The sequence below is a fragment of the Populus alba genome, chromosome 1 (genome assembly GCF_005239225.2).
Source record: "Populus alba chromosome 1, ASM523922v2, whole genome shotgun sequence".
In the NCBI taxonomy this organism is placed as follows: Eukaryota; Viridiplantae; Streptophyta; class Magnoliopsida; order Malpighiales; family Salicaceae; genus Populus; species Populus alba.
In genome coordinates this window covers 36,629,603-36,642,721 of record NC_133284.1, presented here as the reverse complement: position 1 = coordinate 36,642,721, position 13,119 = coordinate 36,629,603, and the positions used below count along the sequence as shown (strand labels likewise).

The 13,119-nt window shown below is 30.6% G+C and overlaps 1 pseudogene; it reads left to right on the top strand.

The window, feature by feature from the left end:
• Positions 1-9,618: 9,618 nt before the first annotated feature.
• Positions 9,619-12,762, top strand: LOC118050568 (ABC transporter G family member 1-like; annotated as a pseudogene).
• Positions 12,763-13,119: the final 357 nt, after the last annotated feature.

The window sequence follows — 13,119 nt, the reverse complement described above, 5'->3', positions numbered from 1 at the left end:
TAAAGATAAAAAATTATAAAGCAAAATTTTTAATCAACTTGATATTTTAAAAGTTAAATCAACAAAGATAATTTTAAATAAATAAATAAATGAACAAAAAAAAGAGGAAAATTGGAAGAAAAAAATAGAAAGTAATTTTGAAAAAAAAAAATAAACAAAAATAAATAAAAAAGAGAAAGTTCGAAAAAAAAAAGAGTGCAAAAAAATATATAAAAAAGGGAAAGGAATGCACTGTAGATTCAACAATATGTTTGGGGTGTTGGGAACAGTGATATTTCCACACCTTTTAGTTGTGTGTGTGTATATATATATATATATAACAAGTTTGCATGCTTATGAATTATGACTGATGGAGCCAGGAAGGTAGCCAAGCCGATAAATGAATACACAAATAACACGAAACTATCGACCACCTTTGAAGGGACTGAAGGAGATAACAAGAGGCTCACAGGAGTTTTAAGGTCATCCATCCATCATAGTTGTCCCACCAAATGACCCAAAACTATTTAAATAAATGAATCACAGATGAATGCATGTCCATTGATCAAGTTTGTCTGAATCAATTGTTTTTATTAAAAGAGGACACAGATAACGTGGAACATAAAATGACCACTTGTACTTTAAAAAGTTTTAACATATGAAAATGATAGATTGCAATATAACACGTACACACAGAGAAAGCATTGGAAAAGGACAAAGGTGACACCATCTTGTCGTGAGAAAATTTACTTCCTCTGTCAGAGCTTCATCTATGGTTGTTATTTTTTTTAAAATAATTTTTTATGTTAATAAATATTTTTTATTTTTAAAAATTATTTTTTGATATTAGTATATTAAAATAATTTAAAAACACTAAAAATATATTAATTTAAAATTAATAATAAAAAAAAATTAAATTTTTTAAAAACACAGATAGACACAAAACACATTTGGGGCGGCTAAAATTCTCCATCGAAGAGCAGTTATTGCCATCAACTCCCTTTCGTGGAATGGTACAAATTGGTAGGGATTGATTGTAAGCTGGTAGAGAGTTTGATACAAATCGTATTAATTTGAAGTCTCCTACAAAAATTTAAATTTTAAAACCTCACTTGTGACAAGACGTCTAAGTCGACCCTACTTAAAATTTAAAAATATATATATTATTTTAATAAAAAAAATCAATGTATTGATAATTAGATTTTGTTTATATTACTGGGTTGATTCAAGTTTTTTACCGATTAGTTGAGTTAATATTTTTTTTTTAATCTACACCGGTTTAGGCTCTATATCAAGTTGATTTATTAAGTCAATCTAGGTTATAAAACAATACATCAAGGTTATGAGTTTCAATCCCATTTGATAAAATTAAATATAAAATAATAATGTGTTTGTGTAAATTTTAAGTTTTAAAAAAATTTCACTTGAGAATTTATATTAAAAAGTTTAATATAAAATTTAATTAATACTTGCCCAATAACTTAATTCTTTGGATTAATTTTTTTTTATATACATAAATTAGCCCTTCCTAATTTTCTATTCACCACTACAATGTAGTGATTATTTTATCACTCTTATAAAAAAATAAATGTATTTGGATTAAAAGTATTTTGATAATTTTATATAATTTATAAGTAATTATTGATTTATTTGGAGGTATTTTTATCCTTGTATTTTTGTCTAATAAATCCCTACATTATTCAATACGTTTATAACTAGAATTCTTTGTTATGCCGAAAATCTATAAAATATTTCTTCTAAATACATCAAGCTATATATAAATAATTTATGAAAAAAATAGCCTTATTGCACCAAAATTAAACTGAAATACCTTATCATTAACAAGCTTTGCGCGTGCACCACAAATAAATGTTCCATTAGTCGAATTTGTCTACAGCCTGCCCCTCGAATGTATGGCTATGGAAGGCTCATAATCCCAAGAAATCAGGCCACATTAGTGGAAACTTAATTGCTAGTGTCCTATGATTTTTGTAGTTGCTAGTCAGACCTGGCGGCTGCTCAATGTAAAATAATTTCCATGCATTAAGTGCCTACATATGACTATATGAGCTATCAAACGATTTATGATGTTTCTATACGAGGGCTTGTAATAATGTTATTATAAAATTGTGTTTTAGTTGTGAGTAATTTAGTGGTTCAAGACATCACTCAATTCAGGTTTTATATTGAATTATTTAAAAATTGATTCCATAATTTTAAAGAATCTAGTGGATCAATTTATGATCGGATCAAAAAACCAAAAAATATCCCAACTTAATTTAAAGAAAATAACATTGATTTGGGATAAGTGACTACATATGAGCCATCAAAGCACATGAAAAACAATTTATGTTATCCTCAGTAGGGTTTGCAATAATTTTATAAAATAGAGCTTTATTTAATTGAGTAATTTGTTGAAGTTAAATATAACTCAAATAGATTTTATATTGAATAAGGTGAGAATTGATTTGATCAAATCTAATAAAATTAATGAATTAATATGTGGCCCAATTAAAATAGAAGATAAATTCAGTATTTTTTTTAAATAAAGCTTTATTTTTAATCCAGTAACTTATTAAACTAAACACAACTTAAGTCGTATTTTATATTAAATATGATGAGAATTGATATAGTTAAATCTAATTGAATTAGTGAATTAATATGTGACCCAATCAAAATATGAGAGAGATTTAATTTTAATTTTTTTTAAAAAAAAAACATTATTTTAGATTAATACATCGATGAAAGATTGAATTTTATATAGCCATGCTGAACAAGACTTTGTTTTGTAATTGGCTACTTGTGATGAGTAACATCAATTGCAGTTTTCATTCATTTATTGTGCCTTTATTCGGTGCAAAATAGTCAGTGTGGACTCATTAATGCATGATGGATTACCTGGATACTTATGAGCGTGTGGCCACTACTTGATGTAAGAGAAAATAATACGTGATTTTCAGTCAAGAATGTGACAAAAAAGTTATGTGATTAACTGATGAATTTTTTTCTATTATGATGTTGGATGGATTTTAGTTTTTATTTGGTGTTATGTTGTTTAAAAAATTATGGCATTAGACTTTATTAAGCATTTGAAAATAAAATAGGTTGTTAAATTCAAAAATTAGTGTGTTACCTTGAAAGTGTATAAAGAGATAATAAATTAGGATTTTCAAGTTGATAAGTTAATTTGTAGTGAAACATGTTTGAGATTAATAAATAATTATTTTATGTATGAAATGATGCTAAATTTTCAGGAAACGGAAGCATTAATATGTTTGAGAATTTTTATTAATTTAAGGAGTAGATTTGGATCCTTTTATATATGTTTCCTTAGAAACATGATTGATTATGTTCTAATTAAAAATAAATAAAATCTTTTATATATTTTCTTTTTTCCAGTATATTTTGAGGGAATATTTCAATTGGTAAAATTCATTGTAATTTACGAATGAAAATATTATGTTAATATTTTTGTTTGTATTTATTAATTTTATTAATACTAGTTGTTGACTAACCCAAAGTATCAATTTTATATAATAAGCTTTGAGATGTATATATTCTTGAAAGATTAACCTAGATTGATAAACATGTTATATGTTTTACTAGCTACTTGGTCTATGCTTTACTCCATGTCGGATCTAACAACAATTAACACAAAAACATAAATATGCAAGTGTTTTTGATGTGTTTTTTTATATTGAAAATAAAATTAATTGTAAATTAAAAAACCAACTTATGCATTTAATTAAATAAATCAAGAATTATTTGTGTTAAAGAAAGTCATTAACGATAACAACAAATTAAACTAGAAAGTTGAAAGATTGATGTAGATAACAATGAAAGCTTTCATACATCAAATATACACCACAAAATCTTCCTAATTTGGTCTTATTCCATCTCTTGAACATAGAAAGACTTTTAATCCTATGAAGATCAACCACAAATATGGATATTTTTGTTGGGTTTTCAAATATACATACATGCTATGAAAAATCTTTTAGGTGTCCCAAGGTCCTATTAGATGAATCAAGGATTGTTTATGAATTATACGAAGATTACTTGAAGATCAAATATTCATTTTAACTTTGACACAAGTTATCCAAATTTCTAATCTCTAATACTAATCTATATGAACTATCATTGAGAAATCTCCTAAACCTTTTTAGAAGAGAGTTATTGTTAAGGAGAAAGAGATTGTTATATCTTTAAGTGCTAACTCTTTTCTTTTATGTTTTTTAAGAGTTCTATATTGTATTGTGTATTGTTAAATAATACATTTAGTTTTGTTTTATTTATTAGGGTATAATAATATTTTCAATTTAACCTATACATAATCTCTTTATATTTAGGTTAACTCAAATATTTTAGAATAAACAGATTAATGAGAATTTCACTTTCTTTCTCTTTTATGTTCATTTTTTTTTTATGTTAATCTGGATTAATTTAATATGGTATTAGAGTTGATTTTATGGAACAATGTTAATCCCAAACATAGCTTTCGCGGATCCAACTTTTTTTTATTGTTAGTGATATTTTGTATTCTGTTTCTGTAAAAATTAGTATTTTATCTTTCCTGTAGCTTTTGCAATTTGATATTTGTGTACATTTTATGCAATTTTTGTTGAGTTTTAGAGTAATATATAACTTCGAGAAGATATTTGTTTAGTTTTTGCGATATTTGTTTATTTCTGCAATCTAGTACTTTGTTTTTCATTGATTTTGCATTCTAGTTCTTTTTTGTTTGTTAATTATGGCTACCAAAAGATATGATTTGCTTTAGTTTGTGAGTGTGAAGTTGGATGGAAAGACTTATTCATACTGGAGTTATGTAATGAGAAATTTTCTTAAAGGTAATAAGATGTGGGGATATACGATACCCATAAGTGGAACTTATGTGATATCCAAGAATACTGAGGAGGAGGTCGTTATTTTAATATATACATGAGAATTAAACAATGCAAAGATTATTACTTGGAGCAACAATCCTGTTGATTATTCCATAGGTACGTAGTTGGTGAAATATGAGACAACAAATGAGGTTTGAGATTATCTGCAAAGGTTATTCACACAATTAAATTTTGAATATAAGTATTCAAGAGTTTTATTCTGCTATGACATATCTTTGGGATTAATTAGCTCTTACATAATTGGCAGAATTAAAGGCATGTGGTGCCTATATTTAGCGTAGAGAGCAACAACAATTTGTATAGTTTTTAACAATACTTCACAGTGATTTTAAAGGACTTAGAGGTTCAATTCTGCATCGTTATCCACTGCCTTATATTGACTTTGTTGTTAATGAGTTATTGCTTGAAGAAATACGTCTTAAGTCTTATTCTGAAAAGATAATTCTTTCTGCTTTGAATCCTTCTATACTAGCAGTACCCTTTAAGTCATTCTCTAATCATCAAAATAAGCTTTACACAAGAGTTGGCTTCGATGAGTGCAATTTCTATAAGCAAAAAGGTCATTGGAAGGCCTAGTGTCCCAAGTTGAAACAACAAAATCAAGCTTGAAAGTATAATAACCAGTCACAATCTAATGCTCATAGACCAACTTATAGTTATAAACCGCCACACCATAATATTGCAATGGTAACTTCATCAGGTCCTATCACCTATCTTAGTACTCTAGCTAAGCAATTTCAGAAGTTTCTCTTCTTATAGCCATAAGCAATGTTTGATTCTTCTTCCATAGGTCAGTTGCCTCATAGTTCCTCAGGTATTTCATATTCTGAATGGGTCTTAGATTCTAGTGCTTCACATCATATGTCTCCAGATTCTTCATATTTTACCTTTGTGTCCCTTTCGCCCTTCATTCATGTTATAACTGATGATGACACTATCATGCCCTTAATAGGTGTTGGTTCTGTTAACACACCTCACTTGTTTTTCCCTAATGTTTATCTTATTTCGAAACTCAAATTGAATCTTGTTTTAGTTGGTCAATTATGCGATTCTAGTGATTATTTAGTCATATTTTCTTCTTCTTTTTGTTGTGTATAGGTACTGTAGTCTTAAAAGCTAATTGGGACAGCTCGTAGGGAGAATGAACTATATATTTTGGATGAGTTAAAAGTGCTAGTTGTCGTTGCTGCTGCTATTACTGTTAATTTGTCTTTTTTTTGTTTGAGTCCTTCATCTTCTAGTTTTTATTTATAGCATTCTCGTCTAGGTCATGCTTTATCTTCTTGTTTGAGATTTTTGACATCCATAAGAGCCTTAGAAAATTTTAAAATGTATGATATTTCAAATTGTAGTAGATGTTAACTGACAAAATATTTCGCTTTACCTTTTAATCGAAGTATTTATGTTTCTTCTTCACCATTTGACTTGATTCATTTTGATGTATGAAGACCTTCTATTGTTGCCATAAAAGAGGGTCTCGATATTATATTTCTTTTATTGATGATCATACTCGTTATTGTTGGGTTTTTTTAATGAAACATTGTTCTGAATTATTTCAGATGTATACCGTCTTTCAAGCTCTTTTTAAAACTCAACATCCTACTATAATCAAATGCTTTAGGTGTGATTTGGGTGGAGAATACATCTCTAATAAATTTTATCAGTTGTTTGCCTTAGATGGAACCATTCACCGAACTTCATATATAGATACTTTTGAGCAAAATAGAGTTGTTGAAAAAAAACATAGGCATGTTGTCGAAAATACTCGTTCTCTCTTATTGTCTGCTTCTATTCCTAATGAGTTTCAGAGAGAAGTTGTCTTTACTTCTGTAAGTTTGATTAATATCATTACATCATCTTATAGTTCGGGTTTGTATCCTTTTGAAAAGTTACATGGATGTGTCCCTAATTATTCCTCATTTAGAGTTTTTAATTTTACTTGTTTTATTCTTTGTCCTTCATCCTCATGTAGAATGTAATAAATTGTCCTCCTGATCTGTTATTTGTGTCCTTTTTGAGTTATGATGAAGGTAAAAAAAGATATCATTATTTTGATTCAATAACTCAAAAACTTTATGTGTCTCATCATGTTGTCTTTCTCGAACATATACCTTTCTTTTCTATTCCTTCCACTACTTATAACCTGACTAGACCTGATTTTATTCATATAGATCCTTTTTCAAAGATTATGATAGTTTATCATCTCAGGTTTCTAGTACCTCAGATACTCATCTCCATGTTCATCCAATTTATACTCATAATTCTACAAGTACCGACACTTTACTCTTCAGCACACCTGAAGCTCCATTCTCATCTACAGCTTCTCAAGCTTTATATGAGATTGTGGATCCACCTCTATGTCAATCCATACGCATTTATAAGTCCACAAAACTACCATATTTTGCTTATTCTTCATCATTTACTTCCTTTTTAGCTTATAATCATTGTTGATCTAAGCCCTCTTCCTATAAAAAGGCAATTATTGATCCTCTTTGGCAGTGGTCTATGGATGATGAACTTTATGTTTTGCATAAGAAAAATACTTGGGATCTAGTTCCTCTACCTATTGGTAAGAGTGTTGTTGGTTGTCGTTGGGTGTATAAGATCAAGACTAATTTTGATGGGTCTATTAAGCGATACAAAGCTAAGTTGGTTGCAAAAAGGATATTCATAACAATATCGTATGGATTATGAGAAGTCATTTGCCCCTATTACAAAAATGACTACTATTCATACTCTTATTGTGGTAGCTTCGATTCATCAGTGGCATATCTCTCAACTTAATGTTAAAATGCCTTCTAGAATGGAGATCTTCAAGAAAAATTTTATATGGCTCTCCCTTCTGGTGTTTCACATGACTCGGGTATGTTTGTAAGCTTAAGAAAGCATTATATGGTCTCAAACAAGCACCTCGTGCTTGGTTTGAAAAATTCTTTATTATGATCTCATCTCTTAGATTTGTTTATAATAGTCATGATTTTGCTTTTTTTTATTAAGTGCACTGATGTAGGTCGTATCATTCTATCTTCATCAACAATGTTTTAGTTTAAATATTATAGCATGAAGTGTGTTTACTTTGTCAAATCATGTTTATTCTCAATACCATAGTTATTGATTCTTTTAATAAGATTTTATTTAAAAAAAAATTTCATTCCACCTTGCAATCAATGCTATTTGAGTACATGTGAATCATTTTTTTCAATTCATCTAGAGTGATGAGTTATCTCATGATCACTCAAATAATTTCATATAGTTCATGTTATACCCAATATCTGCTTGTTTGTTATCCTTGGTTATGATAATGTATAATCATGATCAAAGCATCACATGTCCTATATAAAATAATTTATTGATCTCAAGTCCAATAATCACTTACACAACTATCAAGTGAGTTTTAATTTCTAGACATAAGTGATCTCTCTATATGAAATTCTTATACGAGTCAGTTTAGTACTGTACATGTCATCTAACAGCTATATACATATTAGTTTTAGGTATTCCTCATACATCAGCTTATGAGAACAATTATTTCTTTTTATAAAAGAAATAACACAATATGTATAATTCTCAAAAACTTTAATTAAATTATATTCTTAATAGAGCATTAACCAGAAACATGTAGCAACAATGCTTTAATCTTATAAGAATCTCGTTATTATAACAAACTTATACTTTTCTTTGCAAAATATTTTTTTGTCCCAGGTGCTTTATCTTTACTCTAAATTCATTAATTAAATATTAAATTTATTACATTTGATGAATATTAAAGATAAATAAAGGCTTTACTGAAAGAAATATGTTTATATGAACAAAGTAAATTAATATAATGTATAACTAACCGATTATCAACAACGCATATACACTAACAATTTTCACTTGTTAGTGTCATATGATTTTGTGTAGATCTTGACAATATTATCCCATGTTAAATATTTTTCATGCATTAAATGACTAGTACTTAACATTATTATATATCCCATGTTAAATAATTTTCACGCATTGTTAACTCGTACTTAAGAGCTTTAAACATCATGAAAAAATGATTTGGGTTAGTTACACATTGATTTGGATCAGTTACACACTAAGTAGATACAACATGTGTTTGCATAACCAAAACAAGTATGAATACAATCCATACCTTCATGGTTGTTGTATATGTAATAAGAAAAAGAAGTTAGTTGAACTCTTTGATGAATAGTAAATGACTCTTGGAGTAGTAAATTGTGTTCTAGATTAGGAATAGAGAGTAGACATCAATTCTAAATAAGAATGTTTTTATAAGAGTGATGAACTCTTGATGATATTACAGTACTTCAGCGATGACTATTATATTTTTAAAATTTTTTTGTTAAAGGGAGAGTTTCTAATTAAACAAAATGAAATTATATATGAGAGGGAGATTTTATATATATATATATATATATATATATATATATATATATATATGTGAGTAATAACTATCTTATATTAAAAAATAATGAAAAAAAATATGATATCTTTGTGTACATAAAATTAAACCCTAACACAATAATTTAGGGTTTTATGTTAGAGTAATGTCCATACGTAGAACTTATACATACAACTGACGACTTCCTTTTGGTCGTTTTAACAAATAAAATTACTATATATGTTTGAAACCGAGAAGAAAACAAAATCTATCCAACAACGTGCAACACGAGGTCGAGGGACCCATCATGCCCTTATAAAACACAAGCCTTTGTCTTGGACAATGCCTACGTCCAATATCTTAAGACACACCACTCATTCCCTTGCGCTCTCAACCCACACGTTCCACCATGTCTTCTCTTCCTTACCCTTCCAAGCAATCGTCTGCAAGCGATCATAGGCTTAATTATCAGTCAACATCTTTGCGTTATAACCAGGAAATTAAGGCCACACTAGAAGTAAAAACTGTTGTTCCACCGCCAAGCAGTAGGGGAGGAGGAGAAGGTGCAGCCACTGATCATAATGGTGTTTTCTTGACTTGGGAGGATTTGTGGGTGACTGTTTCCAATGGGAAAAAAGGCAGTAAATCAATCCTTCAGGGCTTAACTGGTTATGCTCAGCCTGGAGAGCTTTTGGCTATAATGGGTCCTTCAGGCTGTGGCAAGTCAACACTTCTTGATACATTGGCAGGTAACTAATTAAATAGTACTCAGCTTTTGGAGCATGCACATCACAACATATCTGATCCTCTCTGCTAATGTTGATCAAATCTTAAAAAACAAGCTCCCATACATTATAAGATCACAATAACACTAATCAAGCTGATCTGCATAATCTTTCTTGACAGCTGATTTATGTGTTTCAAATGTTATAGTTTGACTTGAGTTTCTGTTGCAGGGAGACTGGGTTCAAGCACACGACAAACAGGAGACATACTAATCAATGGCCACAAACAAAGGCTGGCTTATGGTACATCGGTAAGGAAAAAACAGATTGAAGAAAATGATGAAAACATTATGAATTTTATATCATAAACTATAATATTTGAATAATCTTCGACAAATATTTTCTAAAAGGTTTTTTGTTTCATTGATGCATACAGGCTTATGTAACTCAAGATGAAACCTTAATCACAACATTAACAGTCAAAGAAGCTGTGTACTACTCAGCTCAGCTCCAATTGCCGGACTCAATGTCAAGGGCAGAAAAGAAAGAGAGAGCAGAGGTGACAATAAGAGAAATGGGGCTGCAAGATGCCATGAATACAAGAATTGGAGGGTGGGGATCTAAAGGACTTAGTGGTGGTCAAAAGAGGAGAGTGAGCATTTGCATAGAGATACTAACACATCCGAAACTTCTCTTTCTTGATGAACCCACAAGTGGGCTTGATAGTGCAGCATCATATTATGTCATGAGCAGAATTGTTAGATTTGACCGCAAGGATGAAAATAGAAGAACTGTAATTGCATCCATTCATCAGCCTAGTGGTGAAGTCTTTCAGCTTTTCGACAGTCTTTGCCTGCTCAGTGCTGGTAAAGTAGTGTATTTTGGCCCAGCTTCTCAAGCAAATGAGGTATTTGAGCATCAAAATTTTGTAGGCTTAGTTGATCTAGTATAGGAATTAACAGCTTGACTAATCCTCATCTATATTTTGTTTCAATATAGTTTTTTGCCTTAAATGGCTTTCCTTGCCCGACTCTCCAGAACCCATCCGATCACTTCCTGAAAACCATAAACAAAGATTTCGAAACGGTATGTTGTCTTATCCAAGGTCTGGCTTTACGGTATCTTTGGTTAATTAGTATACAAGGATAGAAGAGACGGAGACAATTAAGTATTGATTGGTTGAACACCAATGTAGACAATGGTGGCTTAAAGATTCATCTTAAAATGTTCATAAAAATTCTGATTATGTTCTTCACAGGATCCTGAACAAGGTTTAGAAGATGAAATTACCGCAGAGGTAGCGATTAATACTCTTACAAAGGCGTATAAATCATCAGACCATTATCAACAGGTTAAAAGACTAGTCACAGAAATATGTGAAAAGGTATACTCTAATTCCCTCCCAATTTTCTAAGTGATAAATTCTTGATATTACAGTCATTGAAAGGGATGATTAACAGTCAGATGGATACAGGATTGTGGGACATTAGAGGAAAGAAGCCATTCTAGCTTCCTTACTCAGTGTCTTGTGCTTACAAGAAGATCTTTCGTAAACATGTATCGAGATCTTGGTACTATTGGTTGCGGGTCGCCATCTATGTCTCATTAGCATTAGCCTTGCCACTTTGTTTTACAACCTTGGATCTGATAATGATTCAATTCAGGTATGACATTAACATACAACTCAACCGGCCTTGATTTGATTTTATTAACTACAACTTAATTAACATGGAGCCTAAAAAATCGATATGGTTTCAGGATAGAGGTTCTCTGCTAATGTTCATAGCTTCTTTCTTGACGTTCATGACAATCGGAGGATTCCCTTCTTTTGTGGAAGATATGAAGGTATAGACATAAATCAGTGCAAATATATTTTTTGTTCCAAATTGTATGTTTATTTCTAAATGTTTTTCTCCTCTTGAATCCAGGTATTTGAAAGAGAAAGGTTAAATGGGCACTATGGTGCCACTGCTTTTTGTTTTTGGCAACACATTCTCTGCCTTTCCATACCTGTTGCTGATATCAGTAATTCCTGGAGCAATAACTTATTACCTTCCTGGACTTCACAAGGGATATGAACACTTCATATATTTTGTTTTTTAGTATTGTTTGCTTGCATGATGTTGGTGGAGAGCTTAATGATGACAGTTGCCAGTATGGTGCCAAATTTTCTGATGGGAATAATAACAGGAGCTGGGATTCAAGCTTTCATGGTTCTAAGTGGAGGGTTCTTTAGATTGCCAAATGATCTCCCTCAGCCATTCTGGAAGTATCCCATGTACTACATTGCCTTCCATAAGTATGCCTACCAAGGAATGTTCAAGAACGAATTTGAAGGACTAACATTTCCTAGCAATCAAGCCGGAGGGCCACGGACGATTTCCGGCGAACAAATTCTGAAGAGATCGATGGCAAGTGGAGATGGGTGTCTCCAAGTGGGTTGATCTTGCCATTTGCTTGGAATGGTGGTTCTATACAGAATTTTGTTCTTGGTTATTATCAAGACCACGGAGAAGATAAAACCTATTATTACAGCTATTGTATCGGTACCTCCCAAGCAAACAACACAAATCATGGAAATCCCCTTAACTACACCTTTGCATGGGGATCAATCTGTAGTCTAGGAGGATCAAATCGCTTATGTTAGCGAGCATTGAAGAGTAAATTTACTCTGCTTGCTACACAGTACTTAAGCTAGTATCAAGCTCAGCACCTTTTCCTTTATTAATGTCTTGGCTAATAAAATTCTGTTGCAAGCTCTCAATTTGTTTCTCTAATATTAGGTTTACAAAGTTGCAGACGAGACCAATATGGGAGCTCAAGGGCTAGCTTCTTTCAAGAAGCTATGCTTGGAGCTTTTAGTCCAACCTCTTAAAGACAATGTAGAGGTTTAGTGTATTGTTTAAGGTCTTGGCTGATTGCGAATATATCTTAATATATATATGTAAAGGCAGAAAATTTAAATCGATGTTAAGGTCTCAACTGATTGCACGTAAATTTTAAAATCTCTCTATTTAAATTTTTATGTGGCTTGAATTTAAAATTAACTATATAAAAAATTATTTTAAATATGGCCTAGTCGACTTTGATTAGTTTAAAGATACCTTAACCAACTAATTTA